This window comes from Trichoplusia ni, chromosome 11 (assembly GCF_003590095.1).
Source record: "Trichoplusia ni isolate ovarian cell line Hi5 chromosome 11, tn1, whole genome shotgun sequence".
Lineage (NCBI taxonomy): Eukaryota > Metazoa > Arthropoda > Insecta > Lepidoptera > Noctuidae > Trichoplusia > Trichoplusia ni.
Window position 1 is genome coordinate 9,888,787 of NC_039488.1, and position 17,267 is coordinate 9,906,053.

The following is a 17,267-nucleotide window of genomic DNA, read 5'->3' on the forward strand; positions in this document are numbered from 1 at the left end:
CGGCTAGTTCAAGACAAAAATGGCCGTCGCATTAATGAGTTTCTTTTCAAACTTGTCCATAATAGGAAACCTGTTAAATATACACCGTTACGTGCGTCGTCAACGGAGGCATCTTGTATAATGTTCGCTTTATTGGATTAGGCTGCTCGTTGCTCGGCCATTGACATAAGCAGGCTGTTTGGATGTTCCGCTACGACTAATAACCTTCAGTTTTTCAACCTTGTTACTTTTGTTTTCGTAGTTCTGTTCTGACAAAATTGATGCCTACTGTAGATGTCGTACTGTTAATTTATTAAGTGTTTTCCTTTTCTGTCACAGTTTTGTGAATTCTGTTTTAGTTAATGTCACACTCTACATCATTTTTCAGATCATTGATGGCTGGAAAACGTAACGTTTTTGGACTAATCCTTTATATTGTCGATAGCAGCTGGAGTCAGTGCAAATATTATATTATTACTAACAGATAAACTGCAGGTTTTCTAAGTTACCTCATCGATATTAATATCTACCTGCACCTCATCAAGCAAAGGTCCGCTGGCACGGCCTTGAGCTGGATAATCTTCCTGTGCATAATAATATAAATGTTCATTCCATTCCATACTTGGTTTGGTCTCAGGTAGCCTACCTACCTAAGATGACTTCATCTTCATATCTACTTTTCATATAATTGCACATGTAGACGTTGAATTAGTTTTGCAATCCAATTGAGTATTCGCAACAGCTTGGGATGTTTTCATTGACGTTGAATTATGATGAATGCATTCATTGTGTGCACTTATTATTACGTTCGACCTTTTGTTCGGGGGAAATTATCGCGTTGCGTAATCTCCATTGTAGTGTTGGCGGGTACCGATTATAACTGTTTCCGATTCTTTATATTTGGAGGTGGGATTTGATTGTACGTATTATTGAAATGATCTGTACTGTTATCCTTGTGATGTGTAGGTATTTCATTCGTTTCCTTTAAGGCTAACGGTAATCGTATCATCAGTTACAGTCGTCGGTTGTGTGCGAATGATTCAAGGCTAAATATATTATTAAGATTTAAATTTGACCTATTTCGAAATGGATGACATTTAAGATGTGAATGCGGAAAAGACTGTCTTTTCTCATTTTTTGAAGTCAAGCTGCAACTATCTGCACATACTTTCTTATTAAACAAACATTTACTTTATTGTAACTTATAATAAACTAAGAAAAATTTATAACAACGAATCGAGTAATACCCAAACGAAACCTTTTAGCGTTGATAGTGTAGATAAACGTGGAATCAAGTAAGAGCTTAACGCACTCACATTAGTCACAAGCCTACATAAATCAACATCTAACGACATTTTCATGTAACTGTCACTTGTTCGAAATGTCAGCCTATAAATTATGTATCACATTTATTTCCGTAATTATATTTCTGTATCTGTCTTTATATAGCGTGTTGGTGAAGACATATTTTCAAGGCAATCGTTCTGTGTAAATTTAGGTCCTATTTGCAGGTGGGAAAATGAGTCTAGAAATTAGGAGATTTCTTCTGCTTCTTCGTAAAAGGAAATAGAAAAATTAAGATAGTCATGTACTTTTAAAATTGGGTTTAGAAGACGGATATGAGCCAGATTGCCAAGGAAGCGTTAGTTGTACTAGGATTACAAAGCGTCATCGCGGTAGTTTGCATTGCGTCCCCGTGGTCTCAGTTACAAGGGAAGGGTGAAGCACTCCGGTGGTTTTAGCCGGTAGGAGTCCGGCTCACCTCTCCGCCTTCCCCAGGGCGGAGAAAGTCCATGAGAATTTCCCCGGAAAAAAAAAAAAAAGGATTACAAAGCGTAGGTAGAGCTCTCTAATCATGCCCCTATTATAAAGTTCATCGCTAAATGAAAATATAGTACCAATATTATTATGTAACTAAAAGTAACTTAGACAAATGAGGAGTCGGTAACCTCTGCCAAAACCTTCCGAACGAACAGCAATTAAAACAAATTTCAAATTTCCCCCAATGTTATAACGAGTCTAAAACTACAATAGGTAAGCCATTTTACACAGATTAACAAGAAAACTTTACGGAGATCCGAATAATCTTTTGGAATATGGGAATTATCTTTCACCTCGACTTAGGAAAATGGTTTGGCTTCCAGTGAATCTATTTTAGGAAAGCCGTTGAAATTTTGTTAAAAGGAAAGTTTGTTTGATTGATTTACTAAACGTAGGATGGATAAAAGGATATTTGACGCTAGATCGCTATCTAAATGGTAAATGTACGATTCATTTAAAATAGTTAATAGTCCTTTTATTATGATTGGAGTAATGGTAATGAATGCTCATCTACTAAAGATAGGTATTAAACGAAGCTCTGACATAAAATGGCTTTAAATATTCTTGTACCTATACGAAAAGGGCGTATGATAGCAATTTTTGTTTTTCTCTCATTGAAAATTACGATTTTACTTTTTCGAAAAAAGATTTTAGTCAGCTGTGTTCTTCAGGGTCAGGTGACGTATTTTTTCCGCTATAATTCTTTATGTATTTTCACTATACTCGTTCTTTATATGTCTGTATGATTCTTGGAAATATATAAACTCGGGTATCTGAAATGTATGCTGCTTCTTGTGTGAATAGTCTAATAGAGAACAGGAATGTAGAGGTTAAAAGTCGAGTGTGAATGCATGAATACAAGAAATATGACTTAATAAGAGCATCCTCTCTGACACTTTATACCTACCCCTTTAAATCTTGGTACGAAATTTAAACAACATGATTTTATACAAAGCTACATTATTATGATAGCAAGAGGCCAGAAATTCATGTTTTCATGCAAATACCTATCTACCTTTAAAGTAAGTAACATTCATAATTCAACATATTTTATGTTAATTTTCTCCAGCAAACTTGATAATGTTTTAGACGTAGGATGTACATTACCCTGTTTTACATGCGTAATTTTATAGTTAGTTCTTAATACTTAGCTAAAACTATGATAAGTACCTTTTAAAGATGATATATAGTAATAAACTACCTAAAGTACGGTGCGCATTAGATGATAAATCCAGAAGTATGGCTTTATTACGGTAAAAGTTCAAGGTTTAGTTGATGTTAAAAATATTGCAATTCATAAATATAGGTTCTTGGAAAAGCAAGAACGTAGGGATTTCACAAAATTGCAAAGTTAGCGAATCTAGTTTCGTGATACAATATTTAGAACATGCTGCTTAATTCATACACAAGAATCTTCTACTTTTTTCCACTGTTTCCGTTCTTATTAGGTTTTTATCAATGTATACAAGTAGGTACAACAGATACATTAATAAACCTTACCTTCCGTTGGGTCCGTACTTGTATTAAATTAACGTCTGTTGTTCAGGATATTTGTGCCCAAAATAGGTAGGTACGACCCTCCGGCACGGACGAACTTATCATGTTTCACTGTATCACAACCGAGTTACCTGCCTTCTTCCGAAGGAAAGACAATGAATTAAAATTTAAAGACGGAAATTTTGGGACTTAATACTAATTATCTGAAGGCGTCTTAATAATTATGGAGTACTCCAATAATATTATTGAACGGTCTACTAATGACCAAACGTCTTTGGACAAATATAACTTTCAAATATATTGATTCAATGGCCGTTACAAATGTTTAACACGTTATTTGGGCAAACATACGTCTCAACCATAAATGGTTATGTCAGTAATAGCGTAGGTATAGAAAGTACGCAAACTGACCGAAAACTCATAAATCTTCTAATAGAATGGACCTTTCCCCGCCATTCGGAAAGTGAATCCCCGCATATCGGCTATCTGTAACCTTCGGCTCCGTTCGTGTCAGCTCGGCCGGTCGTGCGATCATCCGTACTGATTTACTCTTGCCATCTTTGTCTACATAACTTGTGGGTACAGGTGGACACAAAATATATTACGTGATTTATTGTATTCTATTATTTCGGAATTCCTTTTTCATGGTTGTCACTTTTCTTTACGTATTTCCTTTGTAAATCAAAGGAAATACTTTACGTTCTATTAAAATAAAACGAATAAGTATAAACATACTTAATGAAGACAAAGTGGGTACTTTTGTGTTTTAATTTATAATGAAAACCAAAAGCTTCTCGGAAATTATTCATGAGTGTTCATACAACTGTATAAAACGGTGTACAAAGAGCACCATAGTGGGATTAGTTGATTCTTTTGTTTGTATTTACCGACTCTTACACGTGCACACGACCACTAATAACGCTTTTTCATTTCGATACAAAAACATACACTAATTATATACACTACTTTTTATTTTTATCATCTCTTGATGTCGGGACAGTAATATAATTGAAATTATCATTTTTAAAATAACGATGTCAATTTCTTATAGAAGCTTTATAAAAAATTGTTAGAGTATCATAATTTTCGCAATACCTTTTGAACAACATGGCACAAAAACACTTTAGTCATCGCTAGTACTTTCCATGACATTAAGCCAGGGACACAACGCGGCAGACCGCTTAGCGAAAGCATCGTCACTTTCACTATGACCTTTGACACCTAAAGGGGTTTGTCTCGAAACGAGTGACACAGCCTAACGTGTGAACTATACTTTACTGTCTTAATAAATAACAAAATCGAAGGTCGGCTTTATAGAAAGTCGTTAAGTACGAGTTCTATAATTAACTTAAGACGTGAGGTCAAGGGACATTCGGTTTCACTTGAGCGACACTAAACGCAGTATTTGTGCGTAGATGAAGTTTTTGTATATAATAATTATACTAGCTGTTGCCCGCAACTCCGTCTGCGTGGACTTCAGTTTACACCGTTCGGTAGTCCCCGTTTTCATAGGAATACATACCCTTAGTGATCTTATAGCTTTTACACACCTTTTCAATTTTCCTTCGGGAACTATTTCAAAAATCGGGATAAAAAGGTAGCCTATGTTCTTTTCTATGTCAATGGCTATGTACGTGCCGAATTTCATCTAAATCTGTTCAGCCGGTTTTGCGTGATTGAGTAACAAACATCCACACTTTCACATTTATAATATTAGTAAGAATTTATGAGAATTTTTCAGTATTTCAATATAATAAACAAATGTAAAAAAATATTTGCCATTCTGAAGTTACTACGAATACTTACTTCGAAAACGTCAATCATATACATATAAAATGTCGGTACAAAACTGTTCACCACAATTATATCTAAAACATGGCCTAGTTTAGTTGTGGTACAACTGAGGGTTGTACAACTGTTGATTGCTCGCTTGTGTTATTATAAATTGATCAAAATGACTTAGTAATGAACATAAACTGTACATTTAACGTCCATAATTTAGTACATTGTCACTCTCATTTTGTATTCAAACCAGGTATCATTGTTGATGATAAATCAAAGTATTTTGTGATGAAACAATAATAGTGATTTATATCGAAATGTTCCCAAACATTATTATATTTCGATAAATTTGATTATTCGATAGGATAGTTTGACAGTAGGTAAGTAGCGGTAGCTTTTGAACTCATTTACGGCCAATTTCATAAAGTATTTTTTCTGTACGATAAGAAAAATATATTGTTGACAGAATTCCACCTTTTAATTGTCAAATAAGGTTTCAAATACAAATTTGAAGCAGTAACACTCGTTCAAGAAAAAAAGAGTATTATACCGTTTATAATATATATGGTTTATAACAAAAAGCCCGGTTAAAATACCTGTCTGATATTGACCTAATTTTTCACCCGAACAGCTAAAGAGAACTTGGCCCAATTCAATATGAAACTTTTTGTTTATCCGTCGACCTCACCTAAAATAATGTCAGAGGGACTTAGAATTAAATTGTTTGTTACAACATTTACAACAGAATACTTCAAGACATTTGAATGTCAGTGTGTTGTCAATATTTTATGACGTAAATTGCATAACTCGTGACTGATGACACACTTCGTAAATATGCAACAGTTATGTAAAAGTTTTGTCATAGCTTGCGTTCGCCGGAGATAGAAATTGCAGCCGCTATTGGTAATATAGGCCCTTCGTACACAAAGCAATTCAACTCCGTTTTTTGTATCCAAGCGATTATTGCCGTACATAGAGGGGAAATTCGTGAAGGCAAGCGTTGATGGTAAATTGTCGGGTATCATAGAATTGCGATGCTATCTGTCAGGTATGACTGGTCTTAGATACGCGAATCAGTAGGTTCTTTATTTTACTGCATGTTTCACGGTCAAAAGTATTAAGTCGATTACCAGTAAACATTTAAGTATAATCAAGTGTGACTAAATAAGTTACGACTGAATCGAAATGAGTAATTTATACAGTCCTACAAAGCTCAAGACCGAAGACAAATCAATACCTTTCAATCCCATTGTTCTAAATTTGACGGAAATTACTGATGGTTAAACAGCGGCTAAAGTTCGTAGCCATAACTTTTGACTTACAATATTGATATTCAAATCGATAAATATTTCTATAAACTTGTTCGATCACGGCATGACGGTACAATGACCTCGACGTCTGAAACAAAAAAGAAGCTAGACTAACTGCCTAAGAAGTTAAGTCTAGGCCGTTGATGGACGATTATTACCTACAGTAACGAAATTGTTTACATGTTTTGAGTGATTGCAGACCATGAATAATTTCAACACGACGAATGTATGGTGCGTGAACCAACCCTTTATAGATTTTATCGTACTGCCCCGGAAACGAGCATTGCTGTACAACAGTACGGACTGTAGATTTCAATTTATCGTGGTTTTCATAGAATGTCGTGCGGAAAATTGTTTTTGCGAGAATAGCAACACCTTACCTATTGATTTGTTAATTACTTACTGGGTATTGAAGTGTCGTGCTGTATGTAATTGTATTGTTGACTAATTAGATTGGTGCAGTGGCTAATGAGATTGGATTTCTATGTTGCTAATTTAGATTAAAATTCAAAGTTATTTGCATTGATGCTAGTGTAAAATTAACAGAGCTTCAGATTTACTGCTCGGGAATAATAATTTTAAATAAAATATTGATGATTTACAGTTCAAAATTATCTTAAAGAGTCATGACGTAAAAAATTAAGAAAATCCGTATCTGCTATATGACATTTTATTTATTATCCTATCCATGTAAAGCGCGGTCCACAAGATATATTATTGTCAAGCAATTTCTCTTGATACAAGTAGCAGAACTTATGAAATTATTTTTACTACCTCACAATCATCAAATAAGAAAACATTTTATATCCAGACTCAAGATAACTTTCCTTGTCTTTATTCCTAAGGTTTTGTCGTAAAGGCCTGTTTACATTATCTTATCGTTTTAAAAGAAAAGTGTAAACGCTACCCGCTTTAGTAAGATCTCACGTGCCTTTCAAAACATTTATACATATGTTATCGGAACATGCTGTTTTCAGCAGCACTAGCACAGAAATGACCCTCTACCGGACCAAGCATCAACGTTTACTCACACTTTTACCAAACTCGCCTTGCTTTCTGTACTAAAGCACTCCCCTAAACACTGAGCTAGTGTAAACCGGCCTTAAGGCTCCTGAGTTTTACTTGGAAGTGTATTCACGATGTGTCTTTGTTTCAGGTTGGCTCTCTACCTAATTACACACGTTACGCACCCCGCCGAGGTAAGGTGGCACCTTCATTTAGAACTTCTAACTTTATTATTTACGCTAAAAGGAAGGGTGAACGTGTTCTGTGTGTTCCACTGCGTACTAATAATTTTCGTATAACTAACATAATGATAAATTTGGTTTGTCATTTAATTTTAATACTTGTTTAGTCTATACTTGCCATTGGTTAGTTTGAATTTTTGTATGTAGATAGTACTAAACTTGTATTCGTCAATCAGCTTGGTAAATACCTGTTCTCATATAGGTTGCATTTTGTGTATAAAACAATCCTGCAGTAGAAAAACAAAAGATATTTTAAAACACGTCCTCGAAAAAACTCAGAATAGTATTTGTGGATCACACAAAACCTTGTTTTACGTAGAACTCGAAGCTGTGATACGTCCCGCAGTGGTCATTGGCGTGGTGACCTATACCACTCAGCTATCCGTGCAGTCAATCCAAGACGTGAGGTCTTAGTACATGTTAATCCTTTCTAGAACTTTTAGATCACCGTGACATCACGGTACTTTGATACATTCATTATCCTTTTCTAAACTTATCCAATTATTACTTCTCTTCTCTTCCATTCTAGTACTTTTTTTTGTTAATGTTACTCTGATAATATTGGTTTATACTAAATCTACGAGTAATTACTCTTCGAAAACATTATACTGTGTAGAATATAGGAACTAGAAAAGGGCCTATAACGTTATAATAACCGAAAATTTATTTGTCGCCATAAATAAAGCGTCCGTTGTTCAGTTGCCAAACAAATTAATAAATTAATATCGAGTGTAAACCCGTAGGCACTAGGCAGGCGCTGATCGTTATAAATTCCACGAAAATAACGTACACCGGTAATAGAACAAAACAGGCGTTTCAAATGAAATATTATTTTAATTTCATGATATATTTTTTTATTTTTCCTCTCACACCTCGAATTTTTAACAGAATACATGTTCTCAAAGATTTTTAGTCCGATAAACGCAATCAGACTTATAGAACAAGACCTAGAATTGAGGGATTTTGTCCTTATTAAAGTCTTTCTCTGAAAAGAACGAAAAATCTATCAAGTCCTCACCTACAAGTCAGTACTCCAAGAAGATAAATTGAGTGTTTGTCAAGTGGTTTGTAGTGTAGGACCTCAGCCTTCATTAATTAGATTCTAATTAATAATAATTATTCAAGAAGTGTGTCTCTAAAAATACATTCAATTCGCACTAATGAATACTTGACACGTTTTAATTTAATTTATAACAATTGTCGAATGTTCCACTTTCATTAGACATCGATCGTTAGTATGTACAAAGTTTTCAGACAGACAGTAGTTAATTATTTTATTTGGTTACTATGACTACTGGTGACCCATGTTTTCTTTGTAAGACGGTTTTCGGTTTAATATAAAGATACCGTATTACACTCACAAATGGCTTCCTAGTAGTACCACTTTTTTTAAGATTATCAGAACTACGTTAGAAACTCAAAAAGTTCACTTTTTTATCAATAGTTTTTATAAATAAACGGTCCTTGTAAAATACAATGGTTACTACGCTGCATCCGTTTAGACTAGAAACTGACCCCAACATAGCTGGAGAAGGCTAGGGCAATGATGATACATGAACGATGTACGAAAGGGAATTCTTTACCAGTCAACCATAGGGTGAAGCAGAAAAGTGCATTATAATATTAGTATAGATAAATTACAAGTTTTCAAACAAGCTCATGGGAATATATTATTACGTTCATGTAAAAGATATTTATTATTTGGGTATTAACTTATTATGGTTTATATCATCGCTCATTATCGAATCACATGCCGATTTGGCTGCGATGTCAAAGCCATTACTACGAAAATTGTTACTGTGGCGACATTAAACGTTATTAATTATTTCAATATCTGTGCCACCATTCCTGATTGCGATATCGACAGAGCATATTCAATTTATAATTGCAATCAATGATGTATTCGCATCCGCATGTATCATGCATTGTAAACATTATACACGTTTGCTGTTAAATGAAGCATTTCGTTAAGGAATTGATTTCGAGGAATTTATTTTGAGGATTCCCCCAGCAAAACAAAAGGCATCGAAAGTTGCATTGTATGTAATGGGTCGTAGTGATATCATCATGGTAATAACACGTAAAAGAGTGACAGTAGACATTAACAGTGATTACTTCACACTCCTTCGCGGCCAATGTATCCACATTAGTTCAACAGATAGGTAATATACTTAGAATGTTAGGCGAGGCTTTCAATAATGCTTTCAAGGTGTTATAAAGTTTGTAAGGCGTGCCGGAAAGGTTAGTTTTTAAACTGAAGTTTACGCATAAAACCATGATTATGATAGGCAATATCCAATTCCCAAAGTTATTATACAAGATATTGATGCTTCAGCCAACCTTCTTAGCTTATTTTGACAATTTACTGTACAGTTTCGGTGAACGTCTTCGCCGAACTATCGGTGTCGTAATTTTACGCGTATAAGTTTCATATAACACGATCGTTTTTCCTTACGAGTTGGCAAGTTTGTAGTATCAACAAAGTTTGTTCAAGACGCCCGCGCCGCTGCAATGTTGTGTTAAATTTCATAATACTTTAGTATTAAGATTTTACTTAAGTGTTTCATGGTTAACCTCAAAAGACAAAGCTCATTAGCGGCTACTTTTGATGCAGCAAATACTTTAAACAAATAGAAGTAAGGGTAATATTTGACATTTTAAAGACCACTGCAACAAGTGTTACAAAAGTGTGCATGCATAAAGATGAGTATATGAAATAGTATGCTTTCATGTGAAGTAAACGTTGTTTAAATGTTCTTACCACAGCAGCAGTATTTCGTATGTTACAGAAAAACAAATTATTCTTGTGTGATTGGTGACGCATACAACTCGATGGAGTTGCGCGATCAAAACCATGATCTAGATTGACAGTATACGAAACAAATTGACGATCACGGATTTTGATCGCGGATCGTACCCTGATTGAGCGAGGACAAGTGCCATTGATTTCAACAATAACTGTCGAGAGTGATTAAATAACTGCAGTGTGCTGTGACTAATCTTGCCTTATCACACTGTCGTTATTAACTATGTATCAGTTATAGCGCAAACCATTAAGACAAGTTTTTCTCATGTTGTATTTATTCGTTAAAACGGTGATGGGCCATTAATGTGCCTTCTGGAGATTAGAAGAAAGCGTTTCCCAGTCGGTCATTTACGAGATTATTTTTAAATCAAGGACTTTTTACGAGACTCGCGGTCGTTTTGTTGAAGAAAATCTTGCTTATTACAGTTTTGATGCAATATATTAAAACAGGATACAGGTAGAGATTCAAAAATAAGCAGTTAAAACTTAGGCAGGTCAATAAAATTAGGGCACGACATGATTTTCAAATGTAATTATTTTTTTGTGAAGTAGATTCTTAATAAATAATACAAGCACAAACTTAGACAGAACTTCGTTTGCTTGCCTTTAACATTACAGTATCAAAGGCTTACAACGATAGACTGATTCTAAAGCCACCAATGCGACAGCCATAAAATAAAACGTTCAAAGATATACTTGTAAAAGAAATAGGCTTTATTACATATAAACTGCGACTCACCCTGTAACAAGATCTTGTCTTTTTATGATGCTCAAGACGGCAAAACTCTTGAACCGAAGCTTTTTTATTAAAGATTAACATGACCTAAAAGAGTTATGTTTTATAGTTACCTAATACTTTTTTATTTTATGGATATGTAATAAAGTTTCTATGGAAATTCTTAACCTTCATAAAAAGTGGCCAAGTTATGCGGGTCGTGCTATTAGTATAATTTTGTTGGATAAGGTCGTTTTAGACTTCGTAGTTCATTCATATATTTTGATGTTAGTTGATTTAGGTGTATATTAAGTGGATGTTTTAATCCACACTTTCCATGTTTCTTCGCAATATTATCGAAACACTAGTTTCTTTCTACAAAGTTATAAAATGTGAAATACTACCTAGAAATACCGTCACACAAGCGTCCCCCTACATAGAGCAGGGTCTTCTGCTATACTATTCACAAGAAACACATATAAACTACAGCGCCATTTGAACATTAACGAACCTAAACAATTACGTAGTAAACCGCAAATAGATAAATACTAAACAATTCTAACTGACATTCAGTAAGACTGAATACAAGACAGTATGAATCGTCTCACATAAAATGCTAAGTCAGTAAAGTAATCACAATATCCAATACATTAATATCTTATTCAAGTACACGGATCGTGGGCGATGGTCACGGTAGTCGAGCGCCACTTGATACTTCCCTTGTTCGGTGTACCGTCATTGTGTACTGGCTACCTTTTGAACCACTGTTTAAGGGGAAGTTTCGGTACGCGAGCAAATAAACGTTGAACGAAAATTGAAGTTGAAAGAGACTGACGTAAAAAGAGGGTTGTTTGACGTGACGTGAGGTGAGTTTGACATGTCTTTCTGTGGCAAACGGATTGCGCGATTTCAATTTAGTTTGTCTTGTATTAAAGGTGAATTATGTGCGATTGTTCTTAGATATGTTTGATACAAATCGGTCGAGCCTTCTAATAGTTATGGGGTGTGAAAGTTTTTTCCGTCAGGGCTTTCTTAAACGTTATTTTTTCTTGTTATATTAATTGTAAAAGCAAGCCTATTTTACAAGTGGTGTCGTCAGATATAAAACACTATACTATATGTAATGTCAGCAATTAGTTTGACTTTTAAAATCAATTCTGTGTACACGGATTTGTTACGACTAAATCTAAACACATCACGGACGGAGCAATTAATTTTTGAACAGGTTTATTATTTATTTGAAATATTTATAATTGAAAATATTATGTATCCATCTTTGATTTTAATTTCATGCTTACAGCGTGTGAAACCATATTATATTATGCATAACATTATAATGTTTATGTTAATACGTAACCGTATCGTGTATGTAAATTAGCTGCTCATTACACATTAATCAAAAGTACCATTTATAACCTAAACGTTATTGCTATACAAACAAGAAAGGTTAAATTATTTTTTATTTACACGGCATTAAACTGAACTATTAATAATAATATTAATAGTTCAGTTTAAATTTATATAAGTAAATATTACGTGATTCTGAATCGATTTGATTCTATAACCGTCGTCAATGGAATTGTTAATCGACAAAGCAATTATGAGTTGAATGTTTGCTGAAGTAAAAGTTGTCGGTTCGTTTAGTGAGACCATACTTTTATTAAGCCGATGGTGCTCTACACTGTTATCACCTGTCATCTTCGATTAATGACACCTTGCGTGCGCGTTGTTGATTTTTAGGTCATTTTTTATGCCATTAGCTTTTACATTTTGTTAAAAGTTTGATTGATTGTAGGTACGTATTGTGTTCTATTCTTAACTTACATTTGATAATTGAATATTGAAATTGATGGTGTTTTAAGTTTTAATTTATTGACGTATGTTTTTTTGTGGTTACGTTTTTAAATTTGAGTTTGGTCTAGTTGTACTGGATGGAGCTACAATTATTTAACTCTAGCTTTTACAGTAAAAACTTGTCTTAAAATGAGAGTGCGGTCTAGATTCTCATCGTAATTAATGGATCCTGTTACCGTTAACTTGGTAAGTAATTATGTCCTATAACGATAGCCATCCTATCAAATGAATCACACCTTTTTTATCTACCTCGATGAATAATCTTAATAGTTAATAGAATACATAATTTCTGCATTTGCTAAACGTTTTACGCTAACATCATCGATCGATTTCGTTGAGAGTTTTCCTTGTATACCTGTCAAACTGCTTTCTTTTTTAATAAATTCCCGTTAATATTCATACGATCACGGATACTCGTAAATTGCTTAATTTGTATACAAAAAAAATGATTTTAGTACTTAAAAATATATTTTCGACATCATACGCTGCTTTTACTAAATTCTGGTGAAACAAAACTTCATAATAATTTGAGTCTTCGAGAAAAAAACATCCCCCTCTATGCAATCGGTTTCGCAGCACAATCTCTTACTATCAACATTAGATATAGCCATGACGTCATACAAGAACACTTTAAAAACCAATAAGCTAAGTCATGCATAATGATTTGCCTAATTGATCTGCAAGGTTACGATCTGTTGTTTTTCAATGACTCCTAACATCACTTTCACTTGTAGTCACGATTCTCTATGATTATTGGTCGAATAAATTTGTGAGAATTGTTTGATATTGGAGAAACTTGATTATTTGAATACTGAAGCTGGTTTCTCGCTTCACACGTGCAAGCATGCAGGTTGGTTGAAAGATTTGATTCGCATTTATTTCTCTAATGGGCTATTGGCTAGGTAATTTCTTTAAACAAATCTACGGCCTCGAATGAGATGGCGCGACGAACTTGATGCATACCACAAACAATGTATGGAAAAAGCAATAGACCGGACAGAGTGAAAGAATCTAAGGGAGGCCTTTGCCCTGCAGTGGGACAGTAAGGGCTGAAAAAAAATCTACGGTGCATGCAATATAAGTAGATACTAGATTGGTATTTCAATATTAGTTAAATTGTTCTTTCTTTTATAGGGTACTTAGTTTGATAATGTTTTTCAGAAAGTGTATTTTTGTTAAATTAAATTGCGTTTATCTTCCAAGTCCTAAGATTTACTCGATGTAGAAGTTAAATATTTACGCTAGAATAAAAACAATTCTCGATACAAATTTTCCAAATTAATGGCGCAATTAAATTTGTATCAAAAATAGAAACATTTGAATTTGATATTGTTTCTCCTTGTTCGGTCTATATTAATTTTGCCTCAAATTGCTCCGCCCAATGGCTGAAATTGGAAATCTAATTAACTTTCAATCTGAGGCATTAAGCTCGAGTTTGTTTTGAAGTGCCGTTTGTCTCTGTGTGTGTTTTAATTGGGTACATTTTGTCATTCATACAGACAGTCAGACGTTTTCAGTATGATCAGAAGAAGATAATTAATTAGAAAACAACAGGGGTTACAGAGCGCGTGGCAATATTATGACAAATACATTTTTTGTTTTGTATATGAAAGAACGTGTACTTTATTATTAGCTGTCTTGTTAATTACCACAAATTACAATTAAAAAAATTATACTAAAATAGTATTAATAATAGGTACTGCAATAATCTACTTGAAAGTTAAGTAGGAAACTGTTCCGGTGTTTATATTACTGGTAATTTATTGACCATGCGTGATGATCAGTACTAATTCATTAATATTTTTAATAGTATTGATTTTCTAGTGCTTTTTTAGATCGTTGACTGCCAAGTTAAAGGTCGTACGTTCAAATCCCAACACGCACAAGTGTTTTGATATTGAGTAATTATTTCATGTGTGTATTACTGACTTGGTAATTTTCACTTGCTATAAACGGTAAGGAACATTATTGTGAGAAAACCAGCAGCACACTTGGGTATTTTACTATCTTTAAGTACTTCAATCATGCGAAGAAAATAAAAGAGAGGAATTGATTATTCAGTGTTTTTTATGAAAGACATTCGGCGGTGTAATCCACTATAAACTTATATTTGAGAATAAACAAACAATACTTCCATATTATATCAACCCCATTCGTAAATAGACCTACATCTGTTACTTTGGATAACCTATGAAACCGTTGAAATTAGACTCGCATCCGTGTTTGCCAAACGCATATAAATATTGTATCAATTAGGTTCGCATGTACCTACAGCCGTACCGACCGCGGACGTTCAGTTTGATTGAACTAGCTCACGTATGTTTGCGATACTAGTTTAGAATTCTCTTTGTTGAGACACGGTAGTCTATCACTAACAAGGAAACTGGAGAATTAAAGTTCAACGAACAAGTTTTATATAGAGTAGGGCTTGGAATATCGAAGTTTGATTGTCAGGTACAGAAAAAGGTGAAAAGAAGAAGAGAGAGGTGGCCTTTTTTAATCTGTATTTGGACAGAAAGTGTGCAGAAATTTATGGATATTAAAAAAATACACTACATTTTTTTTGTTACCTACATTTTTAGTCTATTCTCAGCATGTTTTCACACTTCTTCTAGCTCAGAATTGGGAACTTAAAAGCACTATCGAAGTTTTAGCAGAAGCGAAACAATTAGTCCGTATTGAGATTTCGAATTTGGAACACCGTTTTCCGTTTTTGCTATTCTCTTTTTTTCGTATCTTGATGTGATCGAGACTCGTTGGCAAAATTTTCGAAAAAAAAGACAGATTCCATATTTTTTTCCCCAGCATTTCAAAACGTAGACTACCCATTCCCTTTTTAAAAACGTGTAATAATATTGACATAATGTAAATGTTAATTAAAACGACATAAAAAATAAACACTGAGCTGGCATTCCCAGTGTCAAGAGTATTTAATTAATGGAATGCACGGCACGGAGTTATGAAAAGCACTCTTTCCATTTTCAATGTAAAACAAGGTAATCTCAGCTTACCTATTCATTTAAATATTTAAACAGTGTGGCTGAGGATAATGTTTAATTAATTAATGGCTTAATTGATTTATTAAATCAAAGCATCAAAAAATTCATCGGCATCGCTGCCGGCTGGGAGTGTGCCCAAATGGCTGGCAGCATTGCCACGTTGAATGGCAATGCTAATCCTCTGAGCGAGGTAAAAGCCAGCCTTTGGGTCACGAGAAGTGTCAACGAGATGCTTTTCTAGAATTCGCCCATTTGTACGGAGGCCCCAATTTCTGGAGTCATTCACAGTTTCGTTTTGCTTTTGAATTACAATTCAACTGTAAAAGACGTATATCATAATCACTCAGGTAAATTACGTACCTTCGTAGAACTGAGACACCGCTACAACGTTGTATTTTGCTTTCTCCCTTCCACAGTATCTACATCGTGCTTCTAAGAGCTAAAAGTACAGTAGACTCAAGTCGTCAATGCAATATTAATGGATTCACATCGTGCATCGGTCTACCCAAGCAGTGGTCGTTTAATAGTACGTATTGTTTGAAACACCCTTTGAAAATGAATTTTAACATAACATAAATACATAAGTTATAAGTGTTAGTTGGAATACATTCAATTTTAAAACCTTTTATTTATTACATATTTTTTTAAAGGATTTCCAACCGTTATAAATATTTTGTGACGGAATATTAATAAAATATTTAAATCCTATAATGGTTTTTTGTTTCCATGGAACATAAAAAATGCAAGCAGACTATGAACATATGCAAATAAATATAAATTATCAGTTTTGATTCTTCGTTATAAAATAAAAATAAAAGTATTTCGTTTTTATTTCTCTTTCAAAATTTGTTTCATGTTTCGTTTTGAATAGTTGTGTTATAACGAAACATAGTATTGAAAATATAAAAATTCCTTTTTTAATAAATGTACTCTGTATTTAGGTACTCTTTTGTTCTACGCTTGTTAAAGTACAATCTGAGAGTATCAACTCTAAATGTTTTTATTTGATTGTCTAGATTCGTGAATGCAGAGAAAGGATTTATGCAACTAAACCACTTGTGTAACCGTTGCCGACGCATATGAACCGAGATGGGATGAACGTTTACATACTTTTTGCACTTGCGTGTTTAACTTTCTAAACAAACGTCCTAGCGATGACTCGTAATAACATATTACCGTAATAACATAATATTGTACTCGTAGTACGTGTTTGAGTGTGATGGATTAGTGCCAAGTTTGTAACAACCTCTTTAGTGT

The 17,267-nt window shown here is 34.0% G+C and overlaps 1 protein-coding gene across 5 annotated transcripts in view; it reads left to right on the plus strand.

Moving 5' to 3' along the window:
* The first annotated feature begins 7,152 nt into the window (after positions 1–7,152).
* The window catches only part of LOC113498917 (putative polypeptide N-acetylgalactosaminyltransferase 9), a 93,028-nt gene continuing 82,913 nt past the window's right edge, over positions 7,153–17,267 (plus strand). For 2 of the 5 annotated variants that reach the window (XM_026879172.1, XM_026879174.1), the window contains exon 1: positions 7,153–7,588. The gene's annotated coding sequence lies outside the window, so the exon portion shown is untranslated. The remainder of the gene's footprint in view (positions 7,589–17,267) is intronic. The other 3 variants (XM_026879177.1, XM_026879178.1, XM_026879175.1) reach the window with 3 other exon arrangements.